The following is a 16,477-nucleotide window of genomic DNA, read 5'->3' on the forward strand; positions in this document are numbered from 1 at the left end:
CCGCGGGCCCGCCCCCGACCACGTGACCCCCGCGGCCCCCGTGACTCGCCGCCTCCGCCCCCTCCCCCCGCTGCAGCCCGCTTGCCCCGCCCCTCCGGCCCACGTGACCGCCTCTTTCCCACCTGACTGGCTCCTCCCTCTCCCCCCCCCCCCCCGCCCCCCCCCGGGCCGGACCCGGCCGCCGTCTCAGCTGCCCGACTCCAAAATGGCAGCCGCGCACAGCGCGCGCCCGAGCGGCCGGACCTCCCTGCCTCCCGGGCCGCCCCCCTCTCGCTCCCGGCCTCCCTCCTTCGGCCTTCACCTACACGCCTCCGGATTGGCCGCCGGGAGTCCCGCCCCCCCGGGGCCCCGCCTGCTATTGGTCACGGTAGGCCGCCCTTCCGAGAGGCGTGCCCCGCCGCCCCCGCCCCCCGCCCCGGGAGGTATTTTCCATTCCGGTGGGGGTTGGGGGGAGGGGGGAGGGGAGCGGGGGAAGGGGGTGGGGGCCTGGCGGGGGCATCCGGCAGAGCTGGGGTCCCCGCGCTCCGTGCGGAGGCAGCGAGACGGCGCGCGGCCGGGCAGTCGGAGGGGACGGGACGGGAGCGGCGCGCGAGCGGGCGGACTCGCCCTGTCGGTGACTGCGCCGTCCGGGCCCGTCCGCCTGGCCGCAGGTGCCCTGGATGAGGCCGCCCCGCGCGCCGCAGCCGGTGAGTGTCCCCGCGGCCCGCGCCGCCGCTAGCGGCCGCCTGCCGGTCCTCCGGGCAGCCCGCCCCCGGCCGGCGCCTCCACGCCCCGGGCAGCGAGGCAGCGCCGGCCCCGCGGCCGGGCGGAGGCGGCGGGCGGGGGACCGCGAGTCCGGGCCGCGAGCCCTTGCGCCCCGAGCTGCGCCCAGTGGGGCTTGCGCTTAGTAGGCTCTCGCGGCGTTTACGAGCAGTTATTTTTCTGGTGGGAGGGAGGGACGTGGGGCGCGCAAGGGGAAGGGGGTCGTCCGGGATAGGGGTCGGAGCGAGGCCCGGAGACTCGGGCGCAGCAGCGCGCCGCGGGGAAGGGGCCGCCGGCCAAGTCCCGTGGGCTCCAAGGCTCCGGTCCGGGGGTCTTCAAGGTCGACGAGAAGCGGCCCAGCGGGAGCTGAGAGAGAGGACTGGGGAGTCGGATGGGGAAGGGACGGGAGCCCCCCCACCCCCGGGGGGGTTTAACCCGAGGTGGAAAGGGATGCGCAGGCGGCCGCCGGAAGACCCTTCCGCAACTACTTGGGCTCCTGCTGTGCTCGGGTGCTGGGATCTGGGCATTCAAGGAGCTGAAGCAGACCGACTTTCCGGAGAGGGAATTGCCTCTGGAGGAGGATGCTGAGAAGCAGCTGAAGTCCACATGTCGGTTTGGTTCCCAACTTTGAAAGGCTGGGGGATTGGATTCTCGAGGTGATCTGTGACATTTTATTTTGGCGTTCCAGCCAAGAGGAGCCTTGCTGCTGGAACCTGTCAGTTATCCCTACGTGTTTGATGGTGTTTTACCAGTTACTGGTTTTGCTGGAAATGCTCATAAAACTGCACCTTGAAATTCTTGTGGCCGCCTCTACATCTGCTGAATATCCTTTCTTCAGGTCCCTCGGTCTATAGCTATGGCTTACCTCGCCCTGGCTTAACGGTTACAGTGGACTCTGCTATTAGAATTTGCTGCTCACTTTAATTCTACAAGATTATTAAGTAATTCGCCTTCTTTCTTTGCCTTGCTTTCAATTGTTTCTTTACAAGGTCAACTTTTAAGTATTATACTGGGAAGATGCTCTAAGAAAGCAGTACTAAAATGAGGCTGAGCTTTCTAACGGTTGAATATTAATGCCAGATGCTTAGTTTAATTTTAATGATCCTGTATTTGCATAACTCTTGAGAATGGGTTAGGAACAGAGAAAATGCATGCCGGGGTCAGGCAGTGGCAGTCCACAGAATCTACCTCTGGCACCCGGTTGAGATTCTTGATGTCACTGAGAAGAGGAAGCTAAGAATCGCACAGCTAGATCTTTTCATCTTTTAAATGTTTTCTTAATCATATGGATGTTTTATGTGTGTATATATGTTTATGTAGTATATGTAACATATACTAATTCCTCACAATTTATAGAAGGAAAGCCTTTTTTTTTTTTCTTTAGGGAGTACTTAAACGTTTTTGAGAAAATTTGTAGATGGTATGTTGCCCTGTAATGTAATTCATCAGAGAAAAATGCTCTGCAAAAAGTACTAATGTTTTCATTTGACACCTTTTTAGCTCTCCAACAACTGATGGATAATTACCTTTTTTCCCTCCCTATTGTCCTTGAATTTTACTATTTGTCCTTAGGGAGAATGTACTGGCATACAAAACAGTAGCCTAAAATATTGAAACCTAACACCTTTTAGCATTATGATAGCTTCTACATTATTCACCTTGAGATTCATCTATGGCAAACTAGTGGTCAGAAGGCTTTCCCTTATCACCTTAGTTAAGAATGGGCAGTTTTCTCCTTTGGTAGAACTAAGGAAAAATAACATTTCATGCTTGCAAAGTATTGATAATAACTAAATAGAATGAGGATAAGGAGCTTGGAAAAAAGATGTATGTACAGGAATCACATTTCCTTTAGAGCTGGGAGAGTAGACCATGGAGATGATTATTTTGCAGATCATGAAACCAAGACCAGAGCAGTGGAAGGGACTCAATTGCTAGTTAGTGACAGAGCCAGGATCAGTGTGGGTAGGTTTTCAGACTCCAGTCCAGGGTTTTTCTACATTATCACAATCACATTGTTAATTTCTAAAGAGTTGTAGTGCCAACTAGAAATGGTTTTTGGATTATTTGTGATGTTGTTCTAAGGTTGGAGAAGTTTGAGTTGACAACTTTTATACATGAAAGGATGTAAAACTGGATGAACTTTTATTGGAAAGTTTTAAACACTATGCTTCATTGTTAGTGGAAGTGCTGATATTTCTCTCTCATTGGAAAGAGAGAAACTGTCACGTCATCTAGATTAAAATATTAGATGAACTTAGAGCAGGCTGGTGTTCTGTCATTTTTATGCTAAAAATTAATTGCTTACAAGATTATCAAAATTCAAAAGGTTCCTGTGTTTTCAGAGTAAATTATATGAAAATTATTATTCTCAATAAGTGTGGGAGTTTTGTTAGGTTAAAATGGGGTTTGGTACCTTTAGAAATAAGAGCAGTAGTAGAATTACATGATCATTATGAAAACATAATTCTTATCATAGTTGTAATAGGGAATGACTGACTTTGTATCTCAGCCACTTAATAACATTATGATGTGTGGCAAGTGATTTAACCACCGTGTACTTAGGTTTCCTCATCTGTAGAGTGAGGGTAATAAAAGGACCCACCTCATAGGAGAGTTGTGACGATTCACAGTGTTTCTTTCCTTTCCAACAAATATTGGACACAATTCTTTATGGTTCATTAGGTGTATACTGTTTGTTTCTTTGCTATTATTGAAGTCACTTTGAGGCTACAAAAAATACCTAGAGAAATACAATGAGCACATAATAGCCTGTCTTACGGAGCTCTTAGTGCAGATGACGTCCTTATGTTTGTTTGTTTTCTCCTTCGTCTGCTCCTTTTGGACCTTTAATTAGGTATGCCTATCAAGTTAGAGTGAATGCATATATTTTTCTAAATGTCATCTGGAGACCCTTGTTGCAATGACAATATTCTACAATCAAAATGCCAGTGATTGATTTGGAGGTATTCTAGTGAAAATGTAATGCATTCCAAAGGCTTACTGGGTAAGCTTGGGTGAGGAAATCAGGAATTTATAAGATCTATTATTAATTATAATCCTCTCTGTCGATGAAACCATGAGAAAATCCTTGAACTTTGTTTTCTAATAGGGGAATGTTTTGACGACTTCATTCATTATACTTTTAGGTTTTAGTAATACGATTTGTGTAATTCCAATATTATAACATTTTGTTCTTTTTACTTTGTTGTAACCGGGGTCTAATTAGTGTTTGCATATGTGGTTTAGTAAATGTTTTTTATATGACAGTGGTGGAATTTTCTTTTTTTTTTTTTTTTTTAGTGGTGGACTTTTCCTACATATTCTTTGGTTCTACCTTATCAGGTTCTCATATTGGATTTATAGCAGCTCTTCTTCTGCTTATAGTTCCCTCAACTTTGATTCTCAGACACCTTTACCTCCTGTCACAACATGTAACTTCTTTGCCCATCACAACATGAGCATACTTTTTTATACCTCTTTTTAGACATTAATTTCAACTATGTAAAAAATGTACATCACATATTTTTAATTGCCCTTATTTTTAGAGTTTCACTGAATTGAGTCCATTTTGCAGGTTAGAGATTAAAATCAGAAACAAATGTAGCTCAAAAGCATTTTTACTATGTTAGTGGTAGATTTTTGCCATTTTTTTCAGATCTCAGGCAGGCATTCTGTTGGTAGGTACTTCAGGTGATAAATACATGGGTCATCCCTTTAATCTGAAGTAATGCAGATAGCTCCATGGAGCTTATCAGAAGCTTCCAGAATAATGTTTTTCTTTCACTGATACAGAATTTTAATATTTGAGAGTGACCAACTCTTGATCTTCTTTTGATTAACTATTATATTAAAGGTTAGGAAATTATTAACAATTTATTGGATATTTTTGGAATCATGGAATGCTTTTAGGAATTTTGTAGAACTTAGACATGCAGATCTTTTCTTTGAATTACATGATCTAATTATGTGAATAAAATATTTGTTTAAATATGATTCCAAAAGACATTAGAAATACCATGTTATAATAAAATATAACCAATCATTGCTCCATTTTTCACTAAGTTAAAAATTTTTTATATGCTTAAAAATAATTATGGCATTGTAAATTGCCAGTTATTCATATTTAAAATTCATGAATACAAGGACTGAGTCAGTATGGACCACGCAAACTACCTTCTTGGCTTTGAGGTAGACATTAGAGAATGGCTGAGGGAAAATATGAATCATTTTCCTTACTCAATAAATTCTTTTTCTGAGTTAGCCAACTATCTTACTTTTTAGGGGGTAATGGAAAGAGGGTTTTGAATCTGCTTAGAGCAGACGTAATCTTGAAGGGTGACTGGATTTATGTTAATGTTGGGTAAATTTACATCTGAGTAGTTTTAACTGAAAATTAGTTACCTGCCTTTATGGTACACAGAGGTGAAAAATTCTAAGGACTGACCTGAGAGAGACCAAATAAGTGTCACAATGACACTTACTGCCAAGTACAGTAGAGTAAGAATATATTTCTCCACAGTTCCTCTAATAATCCATAAGCAAAAGTAAATTTGCCTTTGCATTGATGAGACGTTATACAATAATCTTTTATCAAAGCTAATAATAAGAAGCAGTGAGGAAGATAATTTTGAAAAAAATATTTTTGAAACAAGCTTATCGCTCTGGAGTTGTCTTCAAATTATGACTTCCTTATTTTATTTGAAAACTACTATAACAGGGATAATAACAAGTCTTTCTATTCTGGGCAAGATTCTTCAGTTAGAGGTGGTAATCAAGTATTGATATACTGGGGACTCATGGGTGGCTCAGCAGTTGAGCATCTGCCTTCAGCTCAGGTCGTGACTGCAGAGTCTGGGGATCCAGTCTCATCAGGCTCCCTGCAAGGAGGCCTGCTTCTCCCTCTGCCTATGTCTCTGCCTTTCTCTCTGTGTGTCTTGTGAATAAGTAAATAAGTAAAATCTTAAAAATATTAAAACTATTAATATAAGTATATAATATTAATATAAAATATTAAAAATATTAACATACTGTATGTCAAGCAATTAAAAAGGATAAAAGCATAAGTAATGTGTGTATACTTAAAATGGAACATGAAAAGTAGAATGATGGAACAGGAATGATTTGGGAACTGGGCTTCATATGTGGTAGGTAGTCAGAGAAAGGGGAATTAAGAATTGGAGGTTGGAAAAAGAGAAATGTGGAGGAAAACCAGGATTTTGTAGTTTAGCCCTAACGTAGATCCTGGGTTCTGCAGATTACTGTGTCTTTGCATCAGGGAAAACTGGTGAACTATTCCAAAGCTGAAGAATAAACTTATTAAACATTAAATAAAACCTATTGGAAGAAGTCCATGTATTTTTTTAAGGGTTAAAATATGCATGTGGCCAAAGAGGAGCTTATTTATCTAATTATTTAGTCCTTGACTTTAGTTATTAACATGAGACAGCAGTCCAGCCTCATTACCCTTCAGGGGATCAGTGCTCGAACCAATTTTATTTAGCATTTTCTTTCTTTTTTATAAATGATTTAAAAGACAGACTGGCAGTGAAAGTTGCCAGATTTGCAGCTGACTCTGTGTGCTGTTCCAGGTAGTTAACAGCCAGGCCAACAAGGAGAAGCTACAGGAACATCCTTTGATGAGTTTCCGTGCGGCAGAGTACAAGATAATGCATTTAGGAGAAGATACTCCAAATTATATTTACAGGACCTGAGTTGTGACCCAGGAAGGGGATCCAGAAGTCCTGGAGATAGCTTCTTTGAGGGCATTTATTGTAGTTGTTGCTGGGCCACAAGGTCCTGTAATGTGTTGAGGGTTTTTGGACATAGATCTGAAGACAAAAATGATGTACATGAAAATGATTATAAAATAAATTATTTTTTTTTCTTTTGCTGTTTACTATGTTCCAGAATAAGCGATTTGCAGTCTTTTTTTTTTTTTCATTGAATTCTCTGAACAATTCTGAAAGATAAGTGGCATTTTCCAATTTTCTCAAAAAAGGAAATTTGACTCAGGGAGGTTAAGTGACTTTCCCCAGTCACCCAGTCTGTGATGGCATAGGGACTAAAGCCCTTCTCTCTTGACTGTTAATCCTAAATGTTACCCAACATTTATTAACAGACATCTTTTAAAATTTATAATAGTTTAATTTAGGATTTATGAAATGCTGTTTTTCTCCTTTGCTATGGCAGCTTTGATGCCATTACCAGGAGAGACCATATCTATATATTTTGAAAGGATTTGGAGACATGCCTTAAATTCTTCATTTCTAAGGAAGAGTAAGGGATCTTTTGGTATACAGTTTTATCGAAGAGAATGGAAAACAGTACAGGCCATCCATAAAATGTTTCTTCTTTTCACTATGAAATGTTGGATTATTATGAGCATTAATAAGGTAACATTAATAAGGAAAATCTTGTTTGGTAGAAAAGACACAAGTTAAGAGTCCAGATACCTGGATTCTTCCAGGGGTATGAAACAGTGATGTGAAAAACATTAGGATAGCATTGAAATAGGTGGGCATAGGGGAATGCTTGAGATGTGTCTTGAGAGATGAGCAGGTGAAGAGGGATTGTGTTCTAGGCAGAGGAATAGCAGTATGTTAGATGAATAATGACTTTTTTGAACTGCACTTTCCTCAAAGGAGTTAAAATATAAGAAAGTATCTTAAATTTTACTTAGATGAGCAGCATCTGCTGTACATTGTTAACCTTAAAATTGCCAGTTATTTTACCAGTAAAAGTGGGCTTACTTGGAAATAGCAGAGAATTACATTCCAGAACAAGCAAGCTATGAGAAAACCACAAGCAAGCCTAGAGAACAAAGGAGAGGACCTCTCTTTCATAGAGGAAAGGGAGAAAGTGGGAGGGCTGTTACAAACAAAAAAGTTGATTGGAGTAAACTAGCAGTTGGGAAGTATAGTGGCTTTCGTTGGCTGAAATGTGACAGTCTCTCATTGGCTGGACTGTTGCTTCTCTGCTGGGACAGTAGAGTAGTAGCTAAAGGAGTACTGACTTGCAAGGTACCTCTCTTCCAGGTGGGTCTGCAATTGACAAAAGTGGTAGGGCCTGAGAACTCACCCTGCTGGCTTCCTGGCTCCGTTTTCAATGAGGTTTCCTTTTAATTTTCAGAGTATAAACTCTCTCTCTTTCTCTCTCACACACACGCACACACACACCCCTTGATATATGTTGATTTTGGAATCCCAAAAAATGAGGTTGCAAGAATCAAGTGAATATATGTGAAAGTACTTCATAAAATTTTAGGTGCTCTACCAAGAAGAGTGATAGAGGAATGCTGATATTGTTTTAAAGGGTGGACAAGGTGAAAACTTAGGAAGCAGGGAGAGAAAAGTACAAGAGAAAAAAACAGCAGAAATGGAAAAGGGAGGTGTTAAAGATGAGGGAAAAGGATATATGTGAAGAAACTTGATTTATAGTCCACTTTGTACCTGTCAGTCAAAAGGAGGGTAATAAGTCTATAACTGAAAACTTTTGACATTAATTTACTGTAAGGAAGCAGCTCAGCAGGCAGTTGAAACATTTTACTCACTTTTCCATTTAGTCTACACTGACCATGTTAAAAAGGCTATGAAAATAAGCTAATTGAGAGTTGGCTGTATCTTCTGATGGTTTCTTCAGTCATTACTTCTGTACAGGTTTAGCTAATGGCTTTAAATAGTATAAGGGTGATCATACAAATAAAGCAAGCTGAACTGAGTTTCTATTTATTCTAGATTATTAAAAATGAAAAGACATAGTGTATTTAAGGAAAAGGGTGAAGTTTGATCCGTCTAAATGAGTACAAAAGAAAATTAGGAAATCAGACAAGAATAAAGGTAGAATGGGAACAAATTGTCAATGCTCTTATATGCCATACAAGGAGTTTGGGTTTTTATTTTGTTTTGTAGGTGGGGAAGCGACACAAATAGTTTGCTGTTGTAGAAATCTGGTTATAGTAGTAATGAAGAGAATAGTCTGGAGGAATAGAGATTGGAGATATTTATTCACCAAGTAATATATATGGCACGGTTAAATGAATGAAGTATTCTCTGGCCTCTGATAGGTAAGTCACAGAGATACCATTTAAGGTTCTGCCCTAGTTCAGAAAAGACATTATGATAGTCTCAATTAAGGAATTTGTAGTGGGGATAGAAACAAGAGACTGATATCACAGATATATAGGAGTTTAAGCCCTCTGGACTTGGTTAGTGTTTGGAGGTGTTAGAAGCTGAAGATGAGTCTAAGGTTCCTGACTTGGCAGTTGAATGATATGTGCAAGTTTGAGAGAAGGGGAATACTGGGTTTGCTTTCAGGTAAGTAGTTACGCTTTTTAGATAAGTAATAACATGATCAAGATATCAGCTGGAAATATGGGTCTAGCTCAGAAGTGTGGCCAGGTTTATAGATAGGATTTTGAAGGCAAAAAGTTTAGAGTTGAAACTTTTGAAATTAAGTGAATAATGACCATAATTCCTAGATACTAATGTATGCAGAACAAAAAAGTAACTGTCAGTACTGGCACTTAGTTCAAGAATGTAGAAATTTTTTAAATATTTACCTTTTGCTCCCTTCAACTCAGCCACCCCACCGCTACCATCATCTATCCTTACAAAGAATATGTAGAAATATTTGCTGCCAGAAATACTTTAGTGTCCTTGAAACAGTGTACCACAGTACACTGGTCTTCTGGTACAACACTGGGAGTTCGTAACAAATGCACTTTCTTATTCCTCACTGAAATTCTCTTTGGAATTGTGTTTGGTTCCTTGGGCTGGTGAGATAGTCTGAACATATACTGAAGCCTGCAGGCTTTTTTCACCTTTGAGATCTAGTACTGAGCAGCCCTAATCAACCATGTCTTTGCCTCTCTTCCTCTCCTACCCTTCTAGCATTATAGAGCTTAAGGCTCTGGCAAATAGGATGCATTCCAAGAGGGAAAAGTAAAAAACGTTGTAAGAGAAAGAACCTTGAAGAAAACTGTAATCTTTTCAATTCTCTTCCAAAGGTTCTACTCTTTAAGCCAGGGGATGGAGTTGGTGAGTCATTAAGAGGAGGTGTCCAAACTCTGTAAAATAAATAGCCCATCTATTAGGAGCAAGATCTTTTTAGTGCTGAGGGAATTTGGAAAAAATCTGAGGTGGTTTAACATTTAGTGGAAAAGATGAGTTTTTGGTTCACTTTTAAAGGAGGTAAAAAGTCAAGGCTGTGCAGCAAACAGTAAGAATACCACTATTAAGAGGTGGAAAAAACTGTACTGAGGAAGTAGAACATTAAGAAGAAAGTAAAGGAACTGGTCAATGGGATTCCTAATCTGAAATGCATAGTTCAAGTTCAATTAATGAGAAATTAGGGTAGTTAGAGGATCAAAGACTAAATTTGGAGCTGGAAGTCCATGAAGCACATAAGTAGAAATTTGAGCATGAACAGAGGACTTTTGTAATCCTAATTGGAATAGCAGTTAAGCAGCTATGGAAAATGACAACTGTTACATACAGTTTATGATGTATATAGTACTGATTAGTTTATAAACCACCTAAATCTCTTATATTTTCCTTTTTCATTATTATGTGTGTGCTTCTGTAATAATGTTTCTCAAACTTGCCTTGGCATAAAATTTATATGAAGCTCTTGTTTAAAATATAGAATTATCCCAGGGATACCTGGGTGGCTCAGCGGTTTAGCATCTGCCTGCCTTGGGCTCAGGGCGTAATTCCGGAGTTCAGGGATGGAGTCCCACATTGGGCTCCCTGCAGCAAGCCTGCTTTTCCCTTTGCCTATGTCTCTGCCTCTCATGAATACATAAATAAATATGAAAAAATATATATAGATTCATCCATGATACATGTAACAGTAGTTAGTCCCTTTTAGTTGCTAAGTTGCATTCCTCTAATGGATATACTGTTATTTATTATTACGTGGGAAAGGGTTGTTTCCAGTTTCCAAGAGACTAAAGCTCCTATGAACATTCTTGCACAAGGCTTTTGTAACATGAATATTCCTTATTTGTAGGTAAGTATCTAGAAGTCAAATTGCTGGGTTATAGGAAGGGTGTATATTTAACATTATGAGAAACTGGGGATCCTAGGTGGTTCAGTCGATTGGGCATCTGCCCTCAGCTCGGGTCATGATCCCAAGGTCCTGGGATTGAGCCCCATATCATGCTCCCTGTTCAGGGGGGAACCTGCTTCTCCCCTTCCCTCTGCCTGCCGCTCCCTGCTTGTGCTCTCTCTGCCTCCCTCCCTCTCTCTCTCTCTCAAATAAAATCGTAAAAAAAAAAACATGAGAAACTAATGGAACAATTTCCATTGTGGGTTTACCATTATATACTAACATTGTCCCCTCATTTCTTTTACAGAAGAGTTTGGGTACAATTGATCTTCCTTAAATGTTTGATAGAATTCACTAATGAAGCTATCTGGGCCTGGAGGTTTTGTTATGTTTTGTTTTTTTTTTTGTGTGTGGAAAGGTTCTTAATTAAGGATTCAGTTTTTAAATGAATAAATGCAAGAGTATTATTTATTTATATTCCTATTTTGGTAATTTCTGTCTTGAGGCATTTGTCCATTTCACCTAACTTGTCAAATTTACAGCTTGAAAATATATTACACATTTTATGAAACAGTATCTTCTTATAAGGTCAGTAACATCTGTACTAATGTTCCCTTTATCATCTCTGATATTAGATGCATTTTTCTTTCCTCTTGTGATTAGTCTAGCTAGGGCTTATTTTTATCAGTCCTTTCAAAAATCAACTTTCGGTTTTGTTGATTTTCTCTGTAGTTTTATCTGTTCTCTAGTTCATGAGTTGAGCTCTTTGATTAGTTCCTTATCTCCTCCTTACTTTGGGTTAATTTGTTATACCTTTACTAGCTTTTAAGGTAAAAGCTTAGATCATTGAATTAAATTTTTATTTAAAAAAAATTATCAGGGGATCCCTGGGTGGCTCAGTGGTTTAGCACTTGCCTTTGGTCCAGGACAGTGATACTGGAGACCCAGGATCAACTCCCACATCGGGCTCCCTGCAGGGCGCCTGCTTCTCCCTCTGCTTGTGTTTCTGCCGTGCTCTCTCTCTCTGTCTCATGAATAAATAAATTAAAATTTTTTTCAACTTTTAAAGCCATAAATTTTCATTATCATTTCATTCAAAATATTTTCTTTTTTTTTACTTGTAATTTTTTCTTTGACGTATGGATTGTTGTGAAAGTGTTAGTAGCAAATAGTTTCCAAATATTTGGGATTTTCCACATATTTTGTTACTGTGTTTTCGTTTAGTATCATTTTGGTCAAAGAACATATTTTTAATAATTTCAATCCATTTAAGCTTTTTGATTGGTTTGTGGCCCAGCATAGGGTGTATCTTGGTTAATGTCAGTGTGTACTTAAGAAGAATGTATCTTCTGTTGTTGGGTGCTATGTTCCATAAATGTCAGTTAAGTATATCTTCTTTGTATATCTTCTTATATTTTTACCAATTTTCTATTCACTTGTTCTACAAGAAGAGTTGAAGTTTTTACCTACAAGCTTGAATTTGTGTTTCTCCTTTCAGTTCCATCAGATTTGTTTCATGTTTTAAGTACTTACATGTGTTATAGGACATTTAGTAATTAAGTCTTATTGATGATCGCTGTCATCATGAAATACTCTTTTTGTCACTGGTAATTCTCTTGTTCTGAAGTCTGTGTCTGATATTAAAATTTCTTTTGATTAATATTTGCATGGTATATCTTTTTCCATCCACTTTTAACCCATTTATGTCATATATATTTTTTTTTGGCATATACATTTGAAATGATTTTTGGATGCACAGCATGTAGTTGGATCTTGCTTTTTTATCCAATCTAACATCTTCATAAATTTGGTTTGTTTAGACTATGAGTTGGCAAAACTATGGCTGGCAGACCAAATTTGGCCTGCCACCAGTTTATGTAAATGTTTTATTGGGATAAAGTCATGCCTGTCCATTTACATACTGTCTATGGCTGCTTTTGTGTTATGATGTCAAGGTTAAGTAGTTGGGATAGAGACCATATGGTCTTTAAAGACTAAAACATTTTTTGGTTCTTTACAGAAAAAGTAAGTTTGCTAACTGCTAGTTTAGACCATTTACATTTAATATAATTATTGATATGATTGGATTAAAATGTACTGACTTACTGTTTGCTGTTCTTTTTTCCTTGGTTTTCTATCTGCTTTTGGGTGGGTTATTTTTAATAACGGTCTGCCCTCAAATAATATGCCGCTTCATGTATAATGCCAACCTTACATAATGATATACTCCCATTTCCTCCCATCTTTTGGCCTTTTTGTGTCTTACATTTTGATTTTATGTGGGCTTTAAGCTCCATTGCTGGTTTTTGCTGTGTCAGTCACTTATCTTTTAGAGCAGTTAAAGATGAGAAAAATGGAGTACCTGGCTGGCTCAGTCCGTTAAACATCTGCCTTTGGTTCAGGTCATGATCACAGGGTCCTGGGATCGAGCCCCAAGTCTGACTCCCTGCTCAGTGGGGAGCCTACTTATCCCTCTCCTTCTACCCTCCCCCCACTCATATACGTGCTCTCTTTCTCAAATAAATAATACCTTTTTAAAAACGAAAAAAACATCTTTAATTTTTACCTTCAACTATTTTTTTGTGTGTGTAGATCCAAATTTATGTCAGGTATCCTATTCCTTTTGTTTGAAAACTTCCTTTTACATTTCTTATAGTGCAGCTTCCCCTACCCTGTTATTTGCTTTCAATTTTGAAAGCTATTGTTAGTGGATATAGAATTTTAGGTTTTCAGGACTTTTTATACTACTATTAGCACTTTAAAGATTTTTTTTTTCTGTCTTAGTTGCATAGTTTCTGATGAGAATCCTATGGTGATTCTTTTATTTGTTTTTCTGTATGTAATATGCCTTTACCCTTTGGTTGCTCCTAAGATTTTTCTCTCTTTGACTAGATTGCAACTTTATTATGATGCCCCTTGGTGTGGCTTTGTTTCTGTTTATCCTTGGGGTTTATTGAGTTTCTTAGATCTGTGGGTGTATTGTTTTCATTATATTTGTGAATTTTTTAGCCATTTCTCTTCAAAATTTTAAATTCCCAAGGGTTTCTTTTGTCCTCAGATTTCAGCCCTACATGTGTTTTTTTGGCCATTTGATATTAATTCACAGGTCACTGAAACTTTTTCCATTTTTTTCTTCCAATCTTTTTTTCTTTTCCTTTAGTTTGAAAAGTTTCTGTTGCTCTGTCTTCAAGTATACTGATTTTTTTTAAAGTCTCCCTTGTCTAATATACTATTATTTCCTACCAGTTAATTTTTTATGTCAGGTGGGTTTTTTTTTTTATAGCTTTAGAATTACCACTGGTTTTTCTAAAGAAAAATTTCCTTTTTTGTCTTGAAATTTTTCTATTTTCTTCATTATGTTCATGTTTTTCTTAAGCCCTTAAACTTTTTTTCTAAATGCTCTTTTAAAGTCCTTGTATTAGGGATCCCTGGGTGGCGCAGCGGTTTGGCGCCTGCCTTTGGCCCAGGGCGCGATCCTGGAGACCCGGGATCGAATCCCACGTCGGGCTCTCGGTGCATGGAGCCTGCTTCTCCCTCTGCCTGTGTCTCTGCCTCTCTCTCTCTCTCTCTCTCTCTCTCTCTGTGACTATCATAAATAAATAAAAATTAAAAAAAAAAAAAGATTTGTTTAAAAAAAAAAAATAAAGTCCTTGTATTAGAAGTTCTCTGGGCACCTGGGTGGCTCAATCATTTAGGTGTCCAACTCTTGATTTTGTCTTAGGCCATGGTCTCAGGGTCATGGGATTGAGCCCCACTTCAAGCTCTGTGCTTAACAAGAAGTCTGCGTGAGATTCTCTTTCTCTCCCTCTGTCCCTCCCCCACTTGTGCACATAACTCATTCTTTCCCTCTCTCTCCCCCATCTCAAATAAGTAAATCTTTAAAAAAATTTTTTTAAAGTAAAATCCTTGTATTAAAAGTTCTCCTAATCCCTGCCACTTCTAGATCCTGATTACAAGTTACTATTTCTTATTTTTTCCTATGTAACTTTTTATGGAGTTATGTTGAGCGTCTTGACTTTTTTTTTTTTCTTTCATGAGTATAACATTTTCTGGCAGACAAGAAATTTATTTGTGGATCAGCTTGATCTTTTGAGCTCTGTTTTCAGGGTTTTTTGGGTTTGAGTTTTTGGCAGTTGTAGAACTGCTTTCAGTGTAGGGCTAGTTTGGGCCCACTACTGAGGCATGCCTTTTCTTGTGACTCCCTTGATTGCCTCATGTCTTCATTAAGGTTTATTCACCCTAGGTTGGCAGAAACTGAATGATCCTGGCCCGGTGTGAACTTTTGAATTTGTTTGGGTTAGAACTCCCCTGTATTTGTTATTTTTTTGGAAGTTGTTCTCTGTCTAGCTTCATAGATTTTCATACAGCACAGATGTGGATTGGTATTTAGCCAGAAATTCAAGGACACCCTTTTTGCAGGTTTTTGGAGCATTTATGTTTCGTTTCTTCCTTTGTGGTAATATGCCCTACAAATTCTGGCTTTTTCAGACTTCACAAATTCCAAGCTCTGTTACCTCAACTCAGTGAGATAGTTGCCTCTACTTGGGTTTCCTTTGCACTGAAAGCTGGGACAGTCTTTGTGCTCACCTCATTTGTTTCCCTTCTTTCAAGGCCTGTTTATCGGAAAACAGTTGTTGCATATTTTGACAAGTTTTCTATTTATGGCAGGAGGACAATTCTGGACCTTGTTTTATTCTCTTTTGCCCTCATTTTTGAAGGATATTTATGCTGGATACAGAATTTTAACTTGATAGCATTTTTCCCCCTTATAGCACTTCAAAGTCATATTTAAATATCTTATAGCTTAAATTTTTCTGATAAGAAGTTAGTGATCATTTTTAATTTTTACCTTTGTTCTTTTGGTGTAATACATCCCCCACCCACCCCCGACTGGTTTAAAGATTCTCTCCTTTTCTCTTTATCATTGTTTTTCAGCATTTTGTTTATTCCAGGACTAGCTTAGTCCTGATACAGAGCCTTTCTGGGGTTTCTATCAAATGCATATGATATTCAGTGAAGTCTGTCCACTCTAACTACCAGGAATTTGAATGTCTCCCAGACCTTTGCAAGCTCAAGTAGTTGTTCACCTCACACTCTGTAGTTATTGTTCACCCCAGATTTTATTTCTTGGTCTCATGAGTCTTGCCTTGTGCATATGCAGGTTAGTCTCCTGGCAAAGAATTAGGAGGGATCTCTTCAGATTTCTGAAACTTTTTCTCACCACATCTCCCTTCTTTTTTGTGTTCTGTCCCTTAAAATCCAGTGACTTCATTAGCTTCAAACTTCAAGTTCTGTTTCCTCACCTCAGTGAGATCTCTGTGTTCTTTTTGGGTTGCCCTTTCATGTAGCACAAGCAGAAAAAAGGGCATTCAAGGATCTTTGTTTCCTTTCTGTCAGAAATCACAGACCTGCACTGCCCAATATCTGCAAATAATATTTCATGTATATTTACAGCAGGAAGTCTAGCCCTGTACCAGTTACTCCATCATAATTGTAAATAGATGTGTAAGATTTTAATTTTTTTGAAAATCTTTATAACTTTTGTTATACTCCTTAGAGCATGGCTTCATTATAAAGAATGCTAGCTCATATTTTAATCTTTAAGCCATGCCAGAAAGAAAGAAGAAAAGTTTTTTTTAAAAAAAGAAAATTTTTTTAATTTTGAAAATGAAACAAATAAAAATTT

General features: G+C 39.1%; 1 protein-coding gene across 3 annotated transcripts in view; it reads left to right on the forward strand.

Moving 5' to 3' along the window:
• Positions 1-273: 273 nt before the first annotated feature.
• SOCS5 (suppressor of cytokine signaling 5) overlaps positions 274-16,477 on the forward strand; it is a 60,042-nt gene continuing 43,838 nt past the window's right edge. Inside the window, exon 1 of one of the 3 annotated variants that reach the window (XM_055328900.1) lies at positions 274-367. The gene's annotated coding sequence lies outside the window, so the exon portion shown is untranslated. Of the gene's footprint in view, positions 368-492; positions 687-1,266; positions 1,350-16,477 lie in introns of those variants that run through there. The other 2 variants (XM_055328899.1, XM_055328902.1) reach the window with 2 other exon arrangements.

The sequence above is a fragment of the Nyctereutes procyonoides genome, unplaced genomic scaffold (assembly GCF_905146905.1).
Source record: "Nyctereutes procyonoides isolate TBG_1078 unplaced genomic scaffold, NYPRO_anot_genome, whole genome shotgun sequence".
NCBI classification, from domain to species: domain Eukaryota; kingdom Metazoa; phylum Chordata; class Mammalia; order Carnivora; family Canidae; genus Nyctereutes; species Nyctereutes procyonoides.